Below are 23,502 nucleotides of genomic sequence, written 5' to 3' on the forward strand. Positions count from 1 at the left end.
ACAGTGCACGCTGCCAGGAACAACTCATTCTGACTCTGAATAGTATCATCAACACCAACAGTAGCCAAGCAAGAAGCAGGGAAAAGTAGGTGATTTGTACCATTTCCATGTAATGTATTTGGACATCATTTGAGTTTCCAGAACTAAATCAACAGAGCCATTCAACAGCTAAGTTCATTTTTAAACTTCATATGCTGGAGCCCTTTAACATTTCTGAGCTCAAACTTGGAACATGAGTCTTACTAACCAGAAAGGAAGGAAAATGTGGAGATAAACAAACGAGAAGACAGACAGAATCCTTGAGACCACCATATGTTTCTTATTTCATACTAGAATGTTCAGTATACCTAGCAGGATTCTGTGTGCATAATATTTATTAAATGAAATAAAAAGAAAAAGTCAAAAAATTGTAACTATATTGCAACCTCCAATAATTTATCAGCAGAACACACTTTTCAATATATTTAACGATTCCCTGCGGCTGAGCCAAAATCAATTACCTCTGCTTTCTATTTGAACTTTTGCATGTAAAAAGGGATGTTTATAGGATAATATCCCGCTCTATTAATATGCTTTGATAAATAATCAAGTTGATGAGCTCTTCTTATGGAGAAAAGGAAACCCTCCTACACTGTTGGTGAGAATGCAAATTGGTACAGCCACTACAGAGAACAGTATGGAGATTCCTTAAAAATGAGTTGCCATATGGTCTAGCAATCCCACTTCTATGCATATATCTGGAGAACACTATAATTTGAAAAGATACATGCACCTCAATGTTCATAGAAGCACTATTCACAATAGCCAAGGCATGGAAGCAACCTAAGCATCCATCGACAGATGAATGGATAAAGAAGATGTGGTATATATACACAAAGAAATCTTAGCCATAGAAAAGAATGAAATAATGCCATTTGCAGCAACATAAATAGACCTAGAGATTATCATACTAATATGTGGAATCTAAAAACAAAAAATGATACACATGAACTTATTTACAAAACGGAAACAGACTCACAGACTTAGAGAACAAACTTACGGTTACCAAAGGGAAAAGGTGGGGGGAGGGATAAATTAGGAGTTTGGGATTAACAGATGCACACTACTATATATAAAATAGATAAGCAACAAGGACCAACTGTATAGCACAGGGAACAATATTCAATATCTTGTAATAATCTATAATGGAAAAGAATCTGAAAAAGAATGTGTGTGTGTGTATAAATATATATACATGTACATATGTATATATATATATCTCACTTTGCTGTACACCTGACACTAACACAACATTGTAAATCAACTATACTTCAATTAAAAAAATAATAAAGGCAGTATCAGTAGCATATAGGAAGTGGGAAATCTAAACCACCTGAATCAGTTAATGACAACTCCAATGAAAAAAGACAACTGAAAACAACTCTAATAAGTATTTCAGAAAATGTAGTAAAATTGGGCTCTTTAAAAACAGTCCAAAAAATGTTTTTGAGTCATGCTCATTTTCTTCGTACATTTTTATAACCTTGGTTTTGTAGCATCATGACCTGATAGGAGAAGGATATTATATGTAACACAAATTATAGGTAATTATGTTCATAGGGAACCCTAATCTGAAGTATCTACAACTGTATATAATGTCAAGCCATATTAAAATGAGATTTTACTAAATTGTAAGACTCCGTTTTCAATATACCATTTGACTATCTTGATTCATTAGTCTCAAAATTTTCTAACTTCTGCTTACAATATCCTAGCACCACCCAGCTGAAAAATTAACTTAAAAATGTATTCAGAGGATTAGAGCTTCAGAAATGAAATATGCACTTCCATGAAATGTATCTCTATTTGAATGAAAAATAAATAAATGGCTTTAACTCCCTCTTCATGTTTTATTATGTTACAGTTTTATATTTTGTTGAAGTGAGGGCATTTCATGTATTTCCTCCAAAGTGTTGTTAAATAACTTCCTGAAGACAGAAATGAGAAATGAACACAAAGAATAATTTTAAATAACTAATATATTTCAAGAAATTATCCATTATAAACTAACTGAGCTTCTTCAGTTATTAAAAAAAATAATAGGACTATTTACTGAGGATTGACAAAAGGATATGAGAAAAAAAGATTGGGGGGGGATAAAACAAAGTAGATAGAATATCAGTGCCATTAATTCATTCATTCAATAAACATTTGAGTACTCCATATGTACTGGGCACTGTATGGCCTGCTGAGAATACTATGCCCTCCCTCACAGGGCTTTCCGAAATCATTATTATGCATACATAAAGTATAATCATTGGTATATTTAATAATTTTCAACATGCTTATCATGTTTTAACTATAAATTTCTGACTTCTGTGAATAAATATCAAAATATTAATATCTTACACTCTGTAAAAAAGTTAAAAATAAGAACAGCTAATGTTTTTAAGGGTATTAGTGTCTCTTACATAGAACGGCATTATTGCACATTCTTGACAAATATTTTCAATTTCATCACACACAATATTTAGTTTTTATTTTAAATAAACTACTCTTCTTACAAAGAGGGGATTTTCTTCCTCCTTTATAGTCATTAAGTAATGACTGCAACTCTTATCAATAGAATAAAATGCAATGGCATGATCTTAGTATTAGTTTCTGCTTTAAATTGTGGAAGCAGATATGAAATAAATTTTTTCTCTGACATCTACAGGTCAGTAAGTGAACCTTCTAATTATTAGCCTTTAAATGATCATTAAAATTAAAGAAATTGATCTCTAAAGCCCTATGATTTGGAATCAATAATTTAATTATTTAATTACAGAATGCTCTGGTACACCGGAGATAAACCCACAAATCTCTAAAAGGATTTTAAAATGTATATTTGCCAGAGCTAAAGACAGAATGTCTTAACAGCATGGCAGATGACTGTTGAAGGTCATAATCATCCAATTGGTTAACATATTTCAAGCTATTAGTGCAAGATTCTAACGCAAAATGAAAATTTAACCTTTTCCAAACAAGTGATAATATTAATTATAATGGCATGCTACTAGTTTTTGCTTTTACTGAAACAATCCTGTTTAAATAATTTAATAAACTCGTAAAATACTCTGAAATAATCTCTATGCAATAAATCAGTATCTATTCAACAAAGGTTTGTTTAAATTTAAATAGTAATAAAGTAAAATACATTTCCTATGTTGAAGTCCCTTTTTAAGGGTAGCTGAATTTTACTCTCAACATTATAGCTATAATTCAATGCTGTTGTTGGGATGAAAGGATCACACTCTTAATTGTCTTAAGTCCCAGAGAAAGAGCGCATGCTTTAACAAATGTTATAATCCCTCCAGAAAAACACTTCATTCTCCCTCTAACCACTGCGAAAAACAATCCCCTGATATCGGGTGTCATCCAATGTTCTGAACATCTGAGGATGCAAGAGGAAACAGACTGAAATTGCAGAAAGAAAAATTAAATTATACATATAACTGCAAGTCAGGGACCATATTTGGAAAAAAAAAAAACCCTCTATTTTAAACTCCATTTGCCAATTTTCCAATCCAATTTCCCTTAAAAGGGAAGCTAGATAAAGTAAAATCACTCAGGTGAAAATTACATAATGAAAGTCACTATGAATTCAATTTTCCTGTTTATATGTTTGTGAAAATAGCAGCACTGAACATCAACCTACCAACAGACAGCAACAAAACTTTGAACACCTAAGTTCCATGAGCATAGAATGGTGCCAAGTGGAAGCAGCATATTTATGTGACTGAATAGTAGTTGTTGTTGTTCAGTTCTATAACCATGGAGTATGATCAACCTCTGTTAAAAATTACAGTCCAGGGATTCCCTGGTGGCGCAGTGGTTGAGAGTCCGCCTGCCGACGCAGGGGACGTGGGTTCGTGCCCCGGTCCGGGAGCATCCCACATGTCGCGAAGCGGCTGAGCCTGTGGGCCATGGCCGCTGGGCCTGCGTGTCCAGAGCCTGTGCTCCGCGACGGGAGAGGTCACAGCAGTGAGAGGCCCACGTACCGCAAAAAAAACCCCAAAACACTACAGTCCATCCCCTAGCTAGTACATAGGGGAAATGTTGCTAATCCTCTTCTTCATTACTTCGTCTATCAAATAGAAATAATATCTACTTCATAGTGTTGGTAACTGGATTAAGCGAGATAAAGTACCAAGTGTCTAGCATCTAATCATCACTTGAAAGTGTTATGTCTTCTTCCCTAAGTAATATATTGAATTGAACATATAAGACAAAAAAAAATTAAGATATTTAATAATCAGTATTTTGAATACACTAAAGCAAAAAACATCAGTTAAAAATGAAATGAATTGTGTTCAGAACCCAACAACATATTTTGCTGTACTTCAGGGGTCAGCAAACAATAGCTCAGAAGCCAAATCTCGCCCACTGCCTGTTTTTTTTATAACCTGTGAACAAAGCATGTTTTTTATATTTTTAAATGTCTGGAATAAATTCAAAGAAGAAGAAGATTTCATGGCATATGAAACTCAAATTTCAATGTCCATAAATAAAGTTTTATTTCAGCTCAAACATGTTCATTCATCTACATATTGTGTACAGATGCTCTTTAAGTTACAACAGCAGAGTTGACTACTTGTAAAAGAGTCCTTACGGCCTACAGGGCCTAGACTAATTACGGTAATATCTGGTCCTTTCCATAGGAAAAATTTGCTGATTCCTGTTCTAGCAAGCAGAATATCCTATCTTCTGCCATAACCTATTTTGTTGCATTTTAGCAAGACCTTTAAGAGACTCACTTTTTGATTATAGAGGATTTGTTTTAATTATCTGATAATACACCCTGGACTTTTAACTAATCCATATCCTATGAGATGAGATGATGTCAGGACACTAAAAAAAAATGATTATTGAGGGCTTCCCTGGTGGCGCTATGGTTGAGAGTCCGCCTGCCGATGCAGGGGACACAGGTTCGTGCCCCGGTCCAGGGGGATCCCACATGCCGCAGAGCGGCTGGGCCCGTGAGCCATGGCCGCTGAGCCTGCGCGTCTGGAGCCTGTGCTCCGCAACAGGAGAGGCCGCAACAGTGAGAGGCCCGCGTACCGCAAAAAAAAAAAAAAATGCTCATTGAATGGAGGTATGGATGAAAATTGGGTAGAGGACAAAGCCGGGAGAAAGACTTTTCACAACATTCTTGTACAGTCATTGATTATTAATATATGTAAATATGTTACCTATTCAAAGTATATGCTTATTTTTTAAGAGAGATGATCAAACCCTTTAAGCACAATGTTTTCCTCTGTCAAATTAAGAAAAAATTGTGTATAGTTTTTATAAAAGGAAGAAATATAACATTTATAATTTTAAAAATCAAGATTTAAAAGGCTTAAATAACTAACTCACTTACACTGAGTTAAAATCTACCTAACGTATTCTATTAAAAAAATATAGTTTCTAAGGTGCACTTTTTAATCTAATTAGAATTTCTTAATTACCTTCTATGAATTGAACCAAATATGCATTACCCTTCCAAAGACATAGCCACAAAGTGATATTGTCTTTTCAAGACAAGGAAAAGGAGCAACTTCCATTTGATTTTGTATATAAAACTTCATAACATCTGATTTATGTATGTAAAACTTCAGAGATCATTGATTTGGAGTAAACATGTAGGCATTTTCATAGAACTCTGCCTAACATATAGAATACTGGATACAGGAGTCAGAGGTCTAACATAAGTCTGGAATATCTGAAGTGGTTGGAGGAGACTAAATTCCAGGCAACTTTCTAGGGTTCTCCCTTCTTCTTACATAATCTTCCTTCTGAGTTATCAACCTGCTCAGCCTCAAAGAAATGGGAATTAGGAACAAATAACTTAGTTGAGAAAGAATCATGAACATGTCCATGGAACTTAGAAGTTGGGAGGTATTTTCAAGTCCGTTATTTCATTCCCTCAACCATTCAACGAAAATACATAAATTTATTGAGTGCCTACGATGGGTAAGGCACCCAGCTTGAGAGTGGAGAGAAAACAATGAACAAGAGAGACATGGTCCTCCTCCTGAAGACAATGAACAAGAGGTTCTGTTAAAGGATGATGGATACTGGGCTTCCCTGGTGGCGCAGTGGTTGAGAGTCCGCCTGCCGATGCAGGGGACACGGGTTCGTGCCCTGGTCCGGGAAGATCCCACATGCCGCAGAGCGGCTGGGCCCGTGAGCCATGGCCGTTGGGCCGGCGCATCCGGAGCCTGTGCTCCGCAACGGGAGAGGCCACAGCAGTGAGAGGCCCGCGTACCGCAAAAAAAAAAAAAAAAGAAAAGAAAAAGGATGATGGATACTGAAGATGCTGGCATATGTGTTATAAGAGGAGAGTTAAGGAAACATATAGAAGGAGGATTTAACCTGGTCCAGAGTTCAGAATGCTCACTTAGGCATCAGATCTACCAGAACTGGAACCATGCAGAGAAGATAAGCATGGTCCCTGTGCAAAGATGACAGAGTTCCACAAAGCCGAGAAAATAACCAAGGAATAGAGATCTGAAGGGTCAGAAAGAAAAAAGCTGGTAGAACACCAAGGAACAAAGTGAAAACAGAAATAAATACTGTGAGATATTTTGTATTGTTATAAATTGATAATATAACTATTTAGCTAACATGTAAGCAAACCATTCATTTAAAATATAGTGATAGTGGTCTTGAAAGCTATTGACTTACAATTCTTCAAGGGAATTCACTAGAGTTAAGCTTCATGCATAAGAAATTTGGTTCATGATTTAATTTGTAACTTCCAAACAATTATATTTGATATGTAGATAATTATCCCATCTGTCTCTCAGCAATATCTTAGAGAATTAACATTTTAACATACTGCAATTGTGAGGATTCTGAAATCAGAAGACTAAAGTTTAATCTCAGCAAAATGTCTTGTGTACATCTCACGAGGGATTATCAATCAGAAGTTTCTTCTGGTATAACCACAGAAAGATAAATTTTGTCAGATTGAATAGCAATTAAAACATCACACTACCATCTTAATACTCTCAGAGGTAAATCTGTGAAAGTAAGAATATAATGAAAAAGAAAATATTGCGAGACAAAAGGAGTCCAGACAAAAACGAAACTTAATTTTTAAAAACTGTAAAGTACATTTAACTTACGTTTTTTTAATCTTTTTTTTTTTGCGGTACGCGGGCCTCTCACTGTTGTGGCTTCCCCCGCTGCGGAGCACAGGCTCCGGACGCGCAGGCTCAGCGGCCATGGCCCACGGGCCCAGACGCTCCATGGCATGTGAGATCCTCCCGGACCGGGGCACGAACCCGTGTCCCCTGCATCGGCAGGCAGACTCTCAACCACTCTGCCATCAGGGAAGCCCTGTTTTTTTAATCTTTAAGGAACCATTCCATGTTGGAAAAATGGACATCTCCAAGACTTCGTATAAAGTGAAAAAAAGAAATGTACAAAATATAATCACTAGCATTTGTATAAAGATGAAAAAAAGAAATATGTATATATATATATCCTTCCAAATTTGTAGAATGTTTCTTGAACCATATACCAGAAACAAAAGACCAGCTAAACTGCTTGTCTTTGGAAATGCAAACTGGGAGGGGGTGGGGGGGAGGAGGGAGAATTTTCATTCTATTTCTTCTATTCCTGTTTGCACAGTTTTAAAATGTTAAACCATGTGAATGTATTACATATTAAAAATTATTTTTGAAAAATTATATAAATTTTTATAATTATATATAATATATATTATTTAATTATAACATATAATATATTATACAACTTTAATTATGTAAAAATATTTATACATATATATTTCAAGTTCTAATAACCCTCTTCCCAAACTAACAGAAGTGTTTTAATTATAAATGGGGTTACAATTATAAACGTAAAAGGGCATCTTGTGGAATTTTCGATTTAGAATTTTAGATTTCCAAATTTATTTGGAAATAAATTTGCCTAATACATCTCTAGTCTGGAAGTGAACTGCTGGATGTCAGAAACTCTCTGATGGTTTGAACACTTTCTTTGATATGATTCCATATTCTCACTGAGTAGTCTTTTCTTCCTAATTTGTTTTTAGACATAAAATTCACTGGAAAAAGAATGCCCTAAGCAGTGTTAAAGCACATCAGCAGGCCTGGCACTTTTATGTCTCATTATACATGATCAAATTTGTTTTGTAATACAAATAATGTCTCCTGTGAGATTAAACAGTGAAATTTTTCTCAGGATGTGAGCAGTTGAGGAAAAAACTTTGGAATAAAAACTGACCACAAAATAAGAAGAGTGGGTTTAACTCTGAAATTTATGAAATGTTTTCCTGGACAAGAGGAAGAGAAAAAAATCAATCCTCATTTCATTCTTAGCAAAAGATTAAAAAAAAAAAAAGCCCAGTGGACTTCTCAAAGAAGCCTAGCAGACTTGGAAAACATGATTTGGTTCAAATATATTTCTGTTTTCTCCAAACATGCCAAAAGTTACTAGCAGGAATTACAATTCCTGTGAATTATGAGATATTTCCCACAACCCTAATCCCAAAAACAACCATTAAAAAAAATTGTCTAGGTTTGTATTTTTACTTTCACCAGAGGTTTTTGGAAAGCAAAAAAGAAGGCTTTGGGAGACAAGCAGGGTATAATGATGCAGTGACTGTAATATTAAAAAGAAAGCAAGGGAAGAATAAAGCCACCTCCATGTGTTAGCTCTGATCTTCACCAGGACCATGAAAGGAACCACCTGGACTGAGGGGAAGAGGGACAGAAAAATGGTACCAGAGTATAAGCAGAGCCATGACCTTGGGGAAACAGTCTGACTGGGAAGCTGCTAATATCATGAGGGACCAAAGAGAAACCTGGGAGCAAGACTGCACTCCACTTGGCTTTTTTCTTTTAGTAATTGTATTGTGATATAATTCTCGTAGCACAAAATTTACCTATTTAAAGTATACAATTCAGTGGTTTCTAGTATATTAGCAGAGTTGTGCAACCATCACCAAACCTAATTTTAGAATATTTTCAGCCCCCCAAAGAAACCCTATACCCATCCACCATGAGCAACGTCTCTACATCCCACTCCCAACCCACCCCAGACCCTGGCAAAGACTAATCTATCGATACTTTGTGTTTTTATAGATTTGCCTATTCTGAATATTTCATATGAATGGGCCACACAATATGCAATCTTTTGTGACTGGCTCCTTTCATTTAGCATAATATTTTCAAGGTTCATCCATGTTGTACCTTGTACAAGTACTTAATACCTTCATATTGCTGAACAGTATTCTTTGGGTAGATATATCACATTGCACTTACCCATTCATCTATTAATGGGCACATAGCTTGTTTCTATTTGGGGGCTATTATGAATAAAGCTACTATAAACACCCACGTACAAGTTTTTGCATGAACGCATGTTCCCATTTCACTTGAGTGTACACCTAGGATTCCTGGGTCATATGGTAAATCTGTGTTTCACCTTTTCAGAAATTGCCAGACTGCTTTCCAACGCAGCTGCACCAGTTTACACACCCACCAGCAATATATGAGGGCACTGATGTAGGTGGAAAGGAGGTTCTCACTGTGGTTTTGATTTCCATGCCCATGATGGCTGTAATGCTATCTTTTCTTATGCTTCTTGGCCAATTTGTATACATTCTTTGCAGAAATGCCTATTCAGATCCTTTGCCCATTTTTAAAAACTGGGTTATTTGTCCTTTGATTATTGAGTTGTAAAAGTTGTGCATATATTGTAGATTATAAATATCTAGAATATCTGATACATGTTTTGGGAATATTTTCTTCCATTCCATGGATTATCTTTTCACTTTATTGATGATGACCTTTGAAACACACAATTTTTTAATTTTGGTAAGGTAAATTTATTTTTTTTTCTTTTGTCGCTTGTACTCCTGATATCATACCATGTGTCGTTATTATAGAGGAAACTATATATCTTCTGAGAGGGGAGCCTAATGAGCTACTTGCCATCTCTGGGCCATATGGGCCTTCCAGTGATAGCAGCCAACAATGTGACATTTATATTATCAACAGATGGACATCTTCCCATAACTCTGAGTGTTTTCCAAGTCACCTCTGCTTGTACCCTGTGGCCACAGTTCAGAACATTCATCAGTCTCTGAAATAGAACATTGGTGATAATTCCTAAGGGTAATGACATAGTACAGGAAAACTCTACACATCAGGGTCGAGTGAGTGATGAAATCTCCCATTTGTAACAAAGCTGGTTATTACTATGAAACAGAAGAAAAACAAACAAATCTGAACACACAGATAGAGTTCCCAAGAAACGGAACAAGTAAAATGGAGAAAAAAATTTTAAACTTTATCAAAGAAAACTGTACTGAAGTAAAGGAAACTCAAATCTACAGCAACTTATGGCACACTGTGCACCACAAAAATATTGATAGTAAAGCTAAGATATTCTGGTAAAGTTACTAAACTTCATAGAAAAAGAGTTGTATATATACTCCCTAAGTACAAGAAGGGGGAGATAGGTGTATTAAACTGTTCTGAGATTTCTTCCAGAAAATAATCTCTGAAAGCACAGCAGTATCACCAGTCTTAAGCATCAAAGAATAACAAAGTATATATCCATGCACTTTGGCCTTCCAGGAGAAGGACAACATGCCTTCTCAAGCATGCAAGAAGCTAAAGAAAACAATACTTGTTGGACTGTCTTGGGAAGAGAATAGTAATATTTAATGAAATCTTTGCATTTAAGAAATGAATCAAAATAAAAATTCAGGATGGGAGATGCTGTAAGTACTACTGATAAGATAATTGTACCCCTAAATAAAGTAGTAAGCTTAAACAACTATTAAAAACATGATGGTAGAATGGAACGTGAATATTAGAAACCTTGACATTGCAAAAAAAAATTGTTTTGAAGAAACAAAATCGGGAGGTGAAAGTGCAAAGCAGTGCAATGATATTTATTTCCTCATCCTTCATTGGACAGAAAACAGATGTCCAAACTTGAAACACAATGTTATTACATTTTAGAAGACATTTGAAATCTAATACCTCTTCTTGTAAAGAAAGGTTTGCTTCAAGTTCAGCAATACCTTCAATTTCACTTAAATTTCTTCGTATTTATAAATTCTCAATAATTCCGATTTCAGAAAAAAATAACTTAGTATCTTTCATTTTAAAATGTTTTATAGATAGCATGATTTCACTTCAGCAAAATTTTCTCTCTCGTCCTTTCCCCATCCATCCATCCATCCATCTTTCTACCTATAGCTACATCTATATCTGTATATAGAAATGTCTAAAATTATCATATGATAATGTTATTTCTGAGTGGTTGAGTGAGTTTCCTTATTTCCATTTCTCTGTATTATCTTTATATCTTAAATAAACATGTATAATTTATACAAAAACAATACAGCTATTTTTTAAAACATTATTATTAAAAATTTGTAATTTCATAATGTAACATATTAAAAGTAAACTCCAGTCTGGTAGAGCCCAAGGAAAAGTATTTTAAGGTAGCACTTCTTACATTTTAAAACAGATACAAATCAACTAGGAATCTCATAAAATGCAGGTTCTAATTCAGTAGGTCTGGACTGGGTCCAAATTTTCAGCATTTCTAGTAAAGACCCAAGGCCATCCACTGAGCAATAGATTTAAAGGAATTTCATGGAGTTGCTCATTAAATAAGCAGAACTTTTATATGCCATGAAAATGAGTATATGAGGGGAATTAGAGAAAACAATAGTAACTAATAAATAAAAATACTAAAAACCTATTCTTGGCATTGAACTTCTACAGTAAGTCACTTAAGGAAGATCTGTTTTCATAGTTTTTTAAAATATTATTTTACCCAATCAAATGAGCAGAAGATCTAAATAGACATTTCTCCAAAGAAGACATACAGATGGCTAAAAAGGACATAAAAAGATGCTCAACATCACTAATTGTTAATGAAATGCAAATCAAAACTGCAGTGAGGTACCACCTCACACGGGTCAGAATAGCCATCATCAAAAAATCTACAAACAATAAATGCTGGAGAGGGTGTGGAGAAAGGGAACCCTTTTGCACTGTTGGTGGGAATGTAAATTGGTACAGCCACTATGGAGAACAGTATGGAGGTTCCTTAAAAACCTAGAAATAGAACTACCATATGATCCAGCAATTCCACTCCTGGGCATATACCCAGAGAAAACCATAATTCTAAAGGATACATGCACCCCAATGTTCATTGCGGCACTATTTACAATAGCCAGGTCATGGAAGCAACCTAAATGTCCATCAACAGATGAATGAATAAAGAAGATGTGGTACATATATACAATGGAATATTACCCATAAAAAAGAACAAAATAATGCCATTTGCAGCAACATGGATGGACCTGGAGATTGTCATGCTGAGTGAAGTCGGACACAGAAAGACAAATATCATATGATATCGCTGCTATGTGGAACCTACAAAAGGGGACAAATGAATTATCTACAAAGCAGAAATAGAGTTACGGATGTAGAAGGCAAGCTTGTGGTTGCCAGGGGGTGGGTGAGGGGAGGGATAAATTGTTACTACTATATATAGAATAGATGACTAATTTGTAATTTTGAAAGTTCATTTTCTTCCATTTTTCTCAATTGTGACTCCATTTTTTTACACATGAACTCTAGGTGAAATACTATATGGGAAAATTCATTGGAGAAAAGAAACAATTATTCTGCAGGAAATAGGCCCCGTGCCAGAGAGTGAGAACTGTCTAAGGAGTAAAACCTATAAAAATTATACACAATTTTATTATGTGACTTGAAGCATCATGTCACAAACCCCAAATATTCTATCTATAATTTGAAATAAATCCTTCTAAATCTCTGGCAATATACAAAAATCCTAGACCTATGTTTCCCAAATAGCCTCCAAATCTGTTAGGGAATTTGTTAAAAATGGACATTCAGGGGCTGGGGCACCAGGCGCCAAATAAGGGCTTTCAACAAGTGATGCATACTAAAAACTGAGAACATGAACATGTAAGTCTGCTACTTAGATTCACTCGAGTATTTATTTTTTATTGCTAGCTGAAAGCAGAGTTTAATTGGATAAGGCCTGGGTATTCTGGTAGAGGTTAAGCTAAACAGCAAGTTATAAAAGTCATCATAGGGCTTCCCTGGTGGCGCAGTGGTTGAGAGTCTGCCTGCCAATGCAGGGGACACGGGTTCGTGCCCCGGTCCGGGAACATCCCACATGCCACGGAGCTGCTGGGCCCGTGAGCCATGGCCGCTGAGCCTGTGCGTCCGGAGCCTGTGCTCCGCAACGGGAGAGGCCACAACAGTGAGAGGCCCACGTACGGCAAAAAAAAAAAAAAAAAAAAAATAGTCATCATAAACCTTTGCAAGAAGGAAGAAGTTCAGTAGGAAACCTCGTGGGCCCTGACACCTGAATATTCTTAGCAGAAAGAAGATGAGCCAGAAAGAGGACAGAGTGGCAAAGAAATATAGATGAGAAGGCCCCAAAGACAGACCTCGTGTTCTCACAGATGTTCTAAGACTAGCCTGGTTCTTTCTTTAGTCAAACAAACTAGAGCTAGAAATGGTCTTCCGTTCCGTCCCACTGGTTTACAAATGAAGAGACTGAGAACCCACAAAGTTAAATGGTTGTGCTAATCTAGTGTCATAAAGATGTAAACAAAACCCAGGTCTCCATTTCCTTTTAGCTATACCTCTAAGATATACCACTTGATTTCTCAGAAGTCTATTTTCTCAATAGATACAGAAGAAAATATATTTATAAGTATATCCTTTAAAATCAGTTAATGCCTCTAGTGTATATTCTCTATCTGTTCAAAATCTTTCTTAGGAGTATAGGACTATATATATATTATAATATATTATACTGTTATATAATATATGTTTATATATGTTATATATATATTATGACATATATATACTATCATATAACATACATGTTATTTTATAATTATATAATAGAACATATTATATATATATGTATGTTATTTCTAAATACATGGTTCTGAAAATAACAGATAACAAAAGAATGGTGATAGGATAGGCATAATAATAATAATATTCTTGCTGCCGCTATGTGAATTTCAGTATCCCTCTCTGCTCCTTAATTCTCTTCCTTGAAAATCATAACTTTATAACTCTAAGGACTAAGCAAAATAATCACAACCCCAATTATGAAATATACTCCAACCATACGTTTCTTCCTATAAGCTCCACATCAGGATGATTTTTTTACTGAACTTTTAATACATTTTAGCCTATCACTGGATAGTTATAAAAAAATTTTGATACCTTACATTTTTTGAGTATTCAATAGAAATCAACAGCTTGTCTCAAATTCAATCCCACTCCCATATGCTTATCATCATCTTAAAGGGGAATAAAAGCATTGCTCAAATAGACTAAATTTCAAAATGTATGTACTTTCTCAGCAGGAGTGAGAGAAAAAAAATTTTAACTCAAAGATTCTGGCAAAATCATTTGGAAAATCAAACATTTGGATTGTCTAGATTCCTCTTAAGTGTTTTGCTTCCAGTACCATGTGTAAGAAAAAACACAAAATGAAGATTGGTTATTTTAAACATCACACATTTTGTGATCACTCTGTCAGAAAAATGTGGATTTTTATATTACATATAATTTCTGTTAGATATACTATTATACTAAAAGATTCAAAATCAAGGAAATAACTTCAGCCTTGTAGTCTTTCCACATCATCACTTATGTTAACATATAGGACCTCATTTAGGATTTTGAATGTAGACCACATTTATATTTTATCCAAGTACACAGGCTTAAAAACAAACACAAGATCACATGTACAGGTTCTAAAATAAAACAGCCAGCAGACACCAGATCTGCTCTGTTTCTCACTTCTATTCCCTTTCCCCTTAGTTATCATGGAAACCTCTGTTTGCTTCAGGTAGATACTTCTGTTCTCAGAACCAGAGGCTTGGGGACAGTAAAAGGAAAAACAACTAAAACCAAAACCAAAAAACATGTTAGGAAGAAGAGGGATTGTTGAGAGTAAATTCAAGTTGACCTCATGGGACAACTATGTTCCTAATGAAATTTTTTTTTCCTACATACAAGCAACTGTTCACATTCACATATTTATCATTCATGAGTTCAGATACTTGCAGAAGTTATGCCAGACCATGCTCTCTCAGTTCAAGGTGTGTGTTTTTACAGCACTGCCCCTTGGGGCGGGAGTCACTGAAAAAAGTGGGTGGGCTCATCAGGGCCTCCAGGAGACATGTCGAGCTTAGAAGTTCCCTGTTCTTACCTCTTCCAGGACTGAACACTTAGATATTGATGGGGATGTACTCATGCTTAAACACCCTCTGAGATCATTCCATTTATTTTAAATCCATAACTTCTGTTGAATTATTTTCACCAGATTGTAACACAAAAGCACTGAGCAATAAGGACTGTTTTTGTTTGGATTTGAGGGACAGAACAGATGTTGAATTGTTTGCATAAACAGTGGAACTAGAGGGAACAGGAGAGCTGGTACATGACAGGTACACGTGGGGCTTTGGAGATTTTGAAGATGGGAGAACAATTTTAAAAGGAGAGGGATTCTGAAGTGCAGAGAGAGAATTACAGAAATGAACTCTGACTACTTTCCTATTTCAGTTAGATCGTGGTGACGGCAGTATTTTGTAAGCTAAGGACATGAAAGTTAGAATCATGTAAAATTAAAATGCAGGCGTTCTTTAAAAGGTACTTTCTTCTATGCCCCAGAGAGCTATCTTCTAAATCATCCATGAAATATGAACACCAGCATTGGAAGTCAGACTTAGTGTTAGGGAACCCAATTCCTTCATAAGGATGAAGTCCATTCCTAAATACGAGATAATTCTTCCTCTATGTGTTTTCCTGCAACTTCTTACTCTCTTAGTGTTGCCCTGAATCATGACCAAAAAAAAAAGTTTCCTGGGCTTCTCTGGTGGCGCAGTGGTTGAGAGTCTGCCTGCCGATGCAGGGGACACGGGTTCGTGCCCTGGTCCGAGAAGATCCCACATGCCGCGGAGCGGCTGGGCCCGTGAGCCATGGCCGCTGAGCCTGCGCGTCCGGAGCCTGTTGCTCCGCAATGGGAGAGGCCACAACAGTGAGAGGCCCGCGCACCGCAAAAAAAAAAAAACCAAAACAAAAACAGAAATAAGTTTCCTTCTTCAATTACATTCATTTAAAGAACATCCACTGTAAGCTACATTTAGTGCTAGGTAAAAAGGCTACCACATCAAGTTAAATAAACATGGTGGTCACTTCCCTGAGAAGCTTAAATATCTCCAGGCATCTGAACATAGATAGATCTCATACACACTCTCCACCCTTGCATTTTAATTCAGAGAGTGTCACCCTTCTACCTGCCCTGGTTGGTATCCTTTGTGAATTGGTGCACCTATAACTAACCACAACATGTGAGACGAATTTTGAGGAGTCCATAATGCAGTAGGAATCCAGGCACTAGTACTAGATTAAAAGTCATGTGATTTGGGATTCAGAAGTATTTATAAATACGATGAACCTCAAACTCTTGCCAATTCTTCTGTTCTTCCTATCCTTGTCTATCAAGTCACCACAGTACTTGCCTACCCAATTCCAACCCCACCCTAGAATCAGAATAAAATAGGTTAAAAAAAAAAAAGAGAAAGCAAGATAGATATTTTTATGCCAATGAGAAACAAAGATACCATACACTAATTCTAAAACAACACTCCCAAATTCTCTCCACAGCTGTGCCCACCCCTACATTATATTTGTTCCTAAAAACAGGAATTACTGACTGTTCTATCATTAAAATCATGAGTTTTTTCACTTTCTGGGTGTCTCTGTATTAGTTCATAAATACTTCATAGTACTGTTTTAGAAAGACAAATAAAGATGACATAAAAAATCTTTTTTCTACAAAATTTTAACAGTATTTGCATCATAATTTTCATTATGAATTAACCAAAACATAGCAAATATCACCCTACACCATTTCTTAAGGAATATAATGATCTCGGTGTACATTCCCACCAAACTTTATCACCTGTAGCAGGCAGCTTGGTGTTAATTAACAGTCGTGACGTAATTTTTCATGGTCCCTGTGGATATTCTCCTCTTACAAAGTTTATGATTCAACATTACCTCTGTGTAGAAAAAAAAAATGGTAGGCTGATAAGAAAAATGACAATCTGACCCAGTACATACAGGGAATGTATTAATTAAAAGCAAAGTAATTCCATTCTGCTTAGCAGAGCCCCACCTAATCACATCAAAGTGATGAGAAATACACAAAAAGAAAAAAAAAATTTTTAAAAATTATAAAATCACTCAAAAGTGAGGAGTGGGTAAAAAAAAGTTCTTATTTGTGAACAAGAGCAGGTAATTTACTTAAGAAAATCAGTTTTCTGGTTATCTACCTTCTTTTAAATGAAAACATACATCATTCACTATTTTAAAGCACATCTTTTGTTCCCTAGGAACAAAACGTATTCTTTATCAAAGAATACGTTTCAGGACTGGTTCAAGATGGTGGAGTAGAAGGACATGCTCTCACTCCCTCTTTGGAGAACACCAGAATCACAACTAACTGCTGAACAATCATCAATAGGAAGACACTGGAATTCACCAGAAAAGATACCCCACATGCAAAGACAAAGGAGAAGCTGCAGTGAGATGGTAGGAGGGGCACAATCACAATAAAATCAAATCCCATAACTGCTGGGTGGGTGACACACAAACTGGAGAAGTTCACCCACTGGAGTGAAGTTTCTGAGCCCCAGGTCAGGCTTCTCAACCTGGGGGTTTGGCAATGGGAGGAGGAATTCCTAGAGAATCAGACTATGAAGGCTAGCAGGATTTGATTGCAGGACTTCGACAGGACTGAAGGAAACAGAGACTCCACTCTTGGAGGGCACACACAAAGTAGTGTGCACATTGGGACCCAGAGGAAGGAGCAATGACCCCACAGGAGACTGAACCAGACCTACCTGCTAGTGTTAGAGGGTTTCCAGCAGAGGTGGGGGGCAGCTGTGCCTCACCGTGAGAACAAGGACACTGGCAGCAGAAGTTCTGAGAAGTACTCCTTGGCGTCAGCCCTCCCAAAGGCCACCATTAGCCCCACCAAAGAGCCCAGGTAGGCTCCTGTGTTGGGTCACCTCAAGCCAAACAACCAAAAGGGAGGGAACCCAGCCCCACCCATCAGTAGACAAGTGTATTAAAGTTTTACTGAGCTCTGCCCACCAGATCAAAAGCCAGCCCTACACACCACCAGTCCTTCCCATCAGGAAACTTCCACAAGCCTCTTAGATAGCCTCATCCACCAGAGGGCAGACAGCAGAAGCAAGAAGAACTACAATCCTGCAGCCTGTGGAACAAAAACCACATTCACAGAAAGACAGACAAGATGAAAAGGCAGAGAGCTATGTACCAGATGAAGGAACAAGATAAAACCCAAGAAAAAATACTAAATGAAATGGAGATAGGCAACCTTCCAGAAAAAGAATTCAGAATAATGATAGTGAAGATGATCCAGGACGTTGGAAAAAGAATGGAAGCAAAGATCAAGAAGATGCAAGAAATATTTAACAAAGATCCAGAAGATTTAAAGAACAAACAGAGATGAACAATACAATAACTGAAATGAAAATTACACTAGAAGGAATCAATAGCAGAATAACTGAGGCAGAAGAACGTATAAGTGATCTGGAAGACAGAATGTTGGAATTCACTGCTGTGGAACAGAATAAAGAAAAATGAATGAAAAGAAATGAAGACAGCCTAAGAGACCTCTGGGACAATATTAAACTCAACAACATTCACATAATAGGGGACCCAGAAGGAGAAGAGAGAGAGAAAGGACCCGAGAAAACAGTTGATGAGATTATAGTCGAAAACTTCCCTAACATAGGAAAGGAAATAGCCACCCAAGTCCAGGAAGCTCAGAGAGTCTCATACAGGATAAACCCAAGGAGAAACACACCAAGACACATAGTAATCAAATTGGCAAAAATTAAAGACAAATAAAAATTATTGAAAGCAGCAAGGGAAAAACGACAGATTACATACAAGGGAACTCCCATAAGGATAACAGCTGATTTCTCAGCAGAAACTCTACAAGCCAGAAGGCAGTGGCATGATATACTTAAAGTGATGAAAGGTTAGAAGCTACAACCAAGATTACTCTACCAGGCAAGGATCTCATTCAGATTCGACAGAGAAATAAAAAGCTTTACAGACAAGCAAAAACTAAGAGAATTTAGCACCAACAAATCAGCTCTACAACAAATGCTAAAGTAACTTCACTAAGTGGGAAACACAAGAAAAGAAAAGGACCTACAACAACAAACCCAAAACAATTAAGAAAATGGTAACAGGAACATACGTATCAATAATTACCTTAAACATGAATGGATTAAATGCTCCAACCAAAAGACACAGGCTTGCTGAATGGATACAAAAACAAGACCCATCTATATGCTGTCTACAAGAGACCCACTTCACACCTAGGGACACATACAGACTGAAAGTGAAGGGATGGAAAAAGATATTCCATGCAAATGGAAATCAAAAGAAAGCTGGAGTAGCAATACTCATATCAGATAAAATAGACTTTAAAATAAAGAATGTTACAAGAGACAAGGAAGGACACTACATAATGATAAAGGGATCAATCCAAGAAGAAGACATAACAATTATAAATATATATGCAACCAACATAGGAACACCTCAATACATAAGGCAACTGCTAACAGCTCAAAAAGAGGAAATCGACAGTAACACAACAATAGTGGGAGATTTCACAACTCACTTACACCAATGGACAGATCATCGAAACAGAAAATTACTAAGGAAACACAAGCTTTAAACGACACAACAGACCACATAGATTTGATTGATATTTATAGGACATTCCATCCAAAAACAGCAGATTACACTTTCTTCTCAAGTGCGCACGGAATATTCTCCAGGATACATCACATCTTGGATCACAAATCAAGCCTCAGTCAATTTAAGAAAACTGAAATCATATCAAGCATCTTTTCTTATCACAATGCTATGAGAGTAAAAATCAATTACAGGGGAAAAAAAACGTAAGAAACACAAACACATGGAGGCTAAACAATATGTTATTAAATAACCAAGAGAACACTGAAGAAATCAAAGAGCATATCAAAGAATACCTAGAGACAAATGACAATGGAAACACGATGATCCAAAACCTATGGGATGCAGCAAAAGCAGTTCTAAGAAGGACGTTTATAGCTATACAAGTCTACCTCAAGAAACAAGAAAAATCTCAAATAAACAATCTAACCTTACACCTAAAGGAACTAGAGAAAGAAGAACAAACAAAACCCAAAGTTAGCAGAAGGAAAGAAATCATAAAGATCAGACCAGAAATAAATGAAATAGAAACAAAGAAAACAATAGCACAGATCAATAAAACTAAAAGCTGGTTCTTTGAGAAGATAAACAAAATTGATAAACCATTAGCCAGACTCATCAAGAAAAAGAGGGAGAGGACTCAAATCAATAAAATTAGAAATGAAAAAGGAGAAGTTACAACAGACAGCACAGAAATACAAAGCATCCTAAGAGACTACTACATGCAACTCTATGCCAATAAAATGGACAACCTGGAAGAAATGGACAAATTCTTAGAAAGGTATAACCTTCCATGACTGAACCAGGAAGAAATAGAAAATATGAACAGACCAATCACAAGTAATGAAATTGAAACTGTGATTAAAAATCTTCCAACAAACAAAAGTCCAGGACCAGATGGCTTCATAGGTGAATTCTACCAAACATTTAAAGAAGAGCTAACACCCATCCTTCTCAAACTCTTCCAAAAAATTGCAGGGGAAGGAAAACTCCCAAACTCATTCTATGAGGCCACCATCACCCTGATACCAAAACCAGACAAAGATACTACAAAAAACAGAAAATTACAGCCCAATATCACTGATGAATATAGATGCAAAATTCCTCAACAAAATAATAGCAAACAGAATTCAACAACACATTAAACACATGATCCAGTGGGATTTATCCCAGGGATGCAAGGATTCTTCAGTATACGCAAATTAACCAATGTGATACACCATATTAACAAACTGAAGAATAAAAACCATATGATCAACTCAATAGATGCAGAAAAGGCTTCTGACAAAATTCAACACCGATTTATGATAAAAACTCTCCAGAAAGTGGGAAAAGAGGGAACCTACTTCAACATAATAAAGGCCATATACAACAAACCCACAGTAAACATCATTCTCAATGGTGAAAAACTGAAAGCATTTCCTCTAAGATCAGGAACAAGACAAGGATGTCCACACTCACCACTATTATTCAACATAGTTTTGGAAGTCCTAGCCACAGCAATCAGAGAAGAAAAAGGAATACAATTTGGAAAAGAAGAAGTAAAACTGTCACTGTTTGCAGATGACATGATACTATACATAGAGAATCCTAAAGATGCCACCAGAAAACTACTAGAGCTAATCAATGAATTTGGTAAAGTTGCAGGATACAAAATTAATGCACAGAAATCTCTTGCATTCCTATACACTAGTAAACAAATGGGACCTAATGAAACTTCAAAGCTTTTGCACAGAAAAGGAAACCAAAAACAAGACGAAAAGACAGCCTTCAGAATGGGAGAAAATATTTGCAAACATATCATCAGACAAAGAATTAATCTCCAAAATATATAAACAGCTCATGCAGCTCAATATTAAAGAAACAAACAATCCAATCAAAAATGGGCAGAAGACATAAATAGACAATTCTCCAAAGAAGACATACAGATGGCCAAGAAGCACATGAAAAGCTGCTCAACATCACGAATTATTAAAGAAATGCAAATCAAAACTACAATGAGGTATCATCACACCAGTTAGAATGGGCATCATTAAGAAATCTACAGGGCTTCCCTGGTGGCACAGTGGTTGAGAGTCCGCCTGCCGATGCAGAGGACACGGGTTTGTGCCCCGGTCCAGGAGCATCCCACATACCATAGAGCGGCTAGGCCCGTGAGCCATGGATGCTGAGCCTGTGCGTCCAGAGCCTGTGCTCCACAACAGGAGAGGCCACAACAGCAAGAGGCCAGTGTAAAAAAGGGAACCCTCTTGCACTGTTGGTAGGAATGTAAATTGATACAGCCACTATGGAGAACAGTATGGAGGTTCCTTAAAAAACTAAAAACAGAATTACCATATGACCCAGCAATCCCACTGCTGGGCATATAGCCAGAGAAAAACATAATTCAAAAAGACACATGCACCCCAATGTTCACTGCAGCACTATTTACAATAGCCAGGTCATGGAAGCAACTTAAATGCCCATCAACAGATGAATGGATAAAGAAGATATGGTACATATATACAATGGACTATTACTCAGCCATAAAAAGGAACAAAATTGGGTCATTTGTAGAGATGTGGATGCATCTAGAGACTGTCATACAGAGTGAAGTAAGTCAGAAAGAGAAAAACAAATATCGCATATTAACGCATATATGTGGAACCTAGAAAATGGTACAGATGAACCAGTTTGCAGAGTAGAAATTGAGACACTGAAGTAGAGAAAAAACCTACGGACACCAAGGGGGGAAAGCGTCGGGGGGAGTGGTGGTGTGATTAATTGGGAGATTGTGATTGACATGTATACATTGATGTGTATAAAATGGATGACTAATAAGAACCTGCTGTATAAAAAAATAAATAAAATTAAATGAAAAAAAGAGAATACCTTTCAGAATTATTAAGAAAAAGCAATGAGATCTAATTATTCTTACCTGGAGAGATGTGAGAGATTGCACACTCTGACAGGCAATGCTCTATAATATGTTACCTCACTGTTTTCACCAAAATGTTACAAATTAGCATCCTGGTAAAGTGGGGGGTGTCTAATACTTTCCACAAAGCACTCTTTAACCGCAAGCTGATATTGTAATAGAGTGAGTGATTAACTTTTATTTCTAATTAGAAAATAACATGATACAATGAAACCGAAGACATTTCTTCAGTAACTGTAGTCTCACATCCTATGCATTGCCAAAGAAATTATATATGCTACTCTCATATACCATAGGAAAATGTGCATAAAGGTCAAATTGAATCAAATGGTGAAATCTATTAAAAATCGACCTCCAGTTTAACAAGGAAGATCATAAAGTAAGGATATTATATCTGTATTATTATTTTATAATTTTTAAATTTGCCTTAACTTGTGTGGGGTTTTTTTCTTTCTTTTTTTCTCCTTCTTCTCCCTTCCTTTTTTTTTTTTTTTTTTTTTGGTTTTTGTTTTGCCCTGCAGCTGTTGCAGGAAAATGGGAGCAATTCTATTCCCACAACCAGTGCAACAAGCCAAGTAATATGTACTTACCAGAATCTCTAATGTCTTTGGGGACCTGGTCAATGATTTTCCAGGAAATAGAACGAAAACAAATAGGCTATGAACTAAGAGGAAGAAGACAAAATGCTGAATTAAATAAGCTCACAACCAG

The 23,502-nt window shown here is 36.3% G+C and overlaps 1 protein-coding gene and 1 non-coding gene across 10 annotated transcripts in view; one reads left to right on the plus strand and one right to left on the minus strand.

Moving 5' to 3' along the window:
- Positions 1-23,502, minus strand: part of KCNT2 (potassium sodium-activated channel subfamily T member 2) — a 413,914-nt gene that overhangs the window by 300,021 nt on the left and 90,391 nt on the right. The window lies entirely within an intron of this gene.
- Positions 6,399-6,503, plus strand: LOC117198501 (U6 spliceosomal RNA). The gene has a single exon (XR_004479700.1). It is a non-coding gene; the product is annotated as a U6 spliceosomal RNA (small nuclear RNA).

Source organism: Orcinus orca, chromosome 1, assembly GCF_937001465.1.
Source record: "Orcinus orca chromosome 1, mOrcOrc1.1, whole genome shotgun sequence".
In the NCBI taxonomy this organism is placed as follows: Eukaryota; Metazoa; Chordata; class Mammalia; order Artiodactyla; family Delphinidae; genus Orcinus; species Orcinus orca.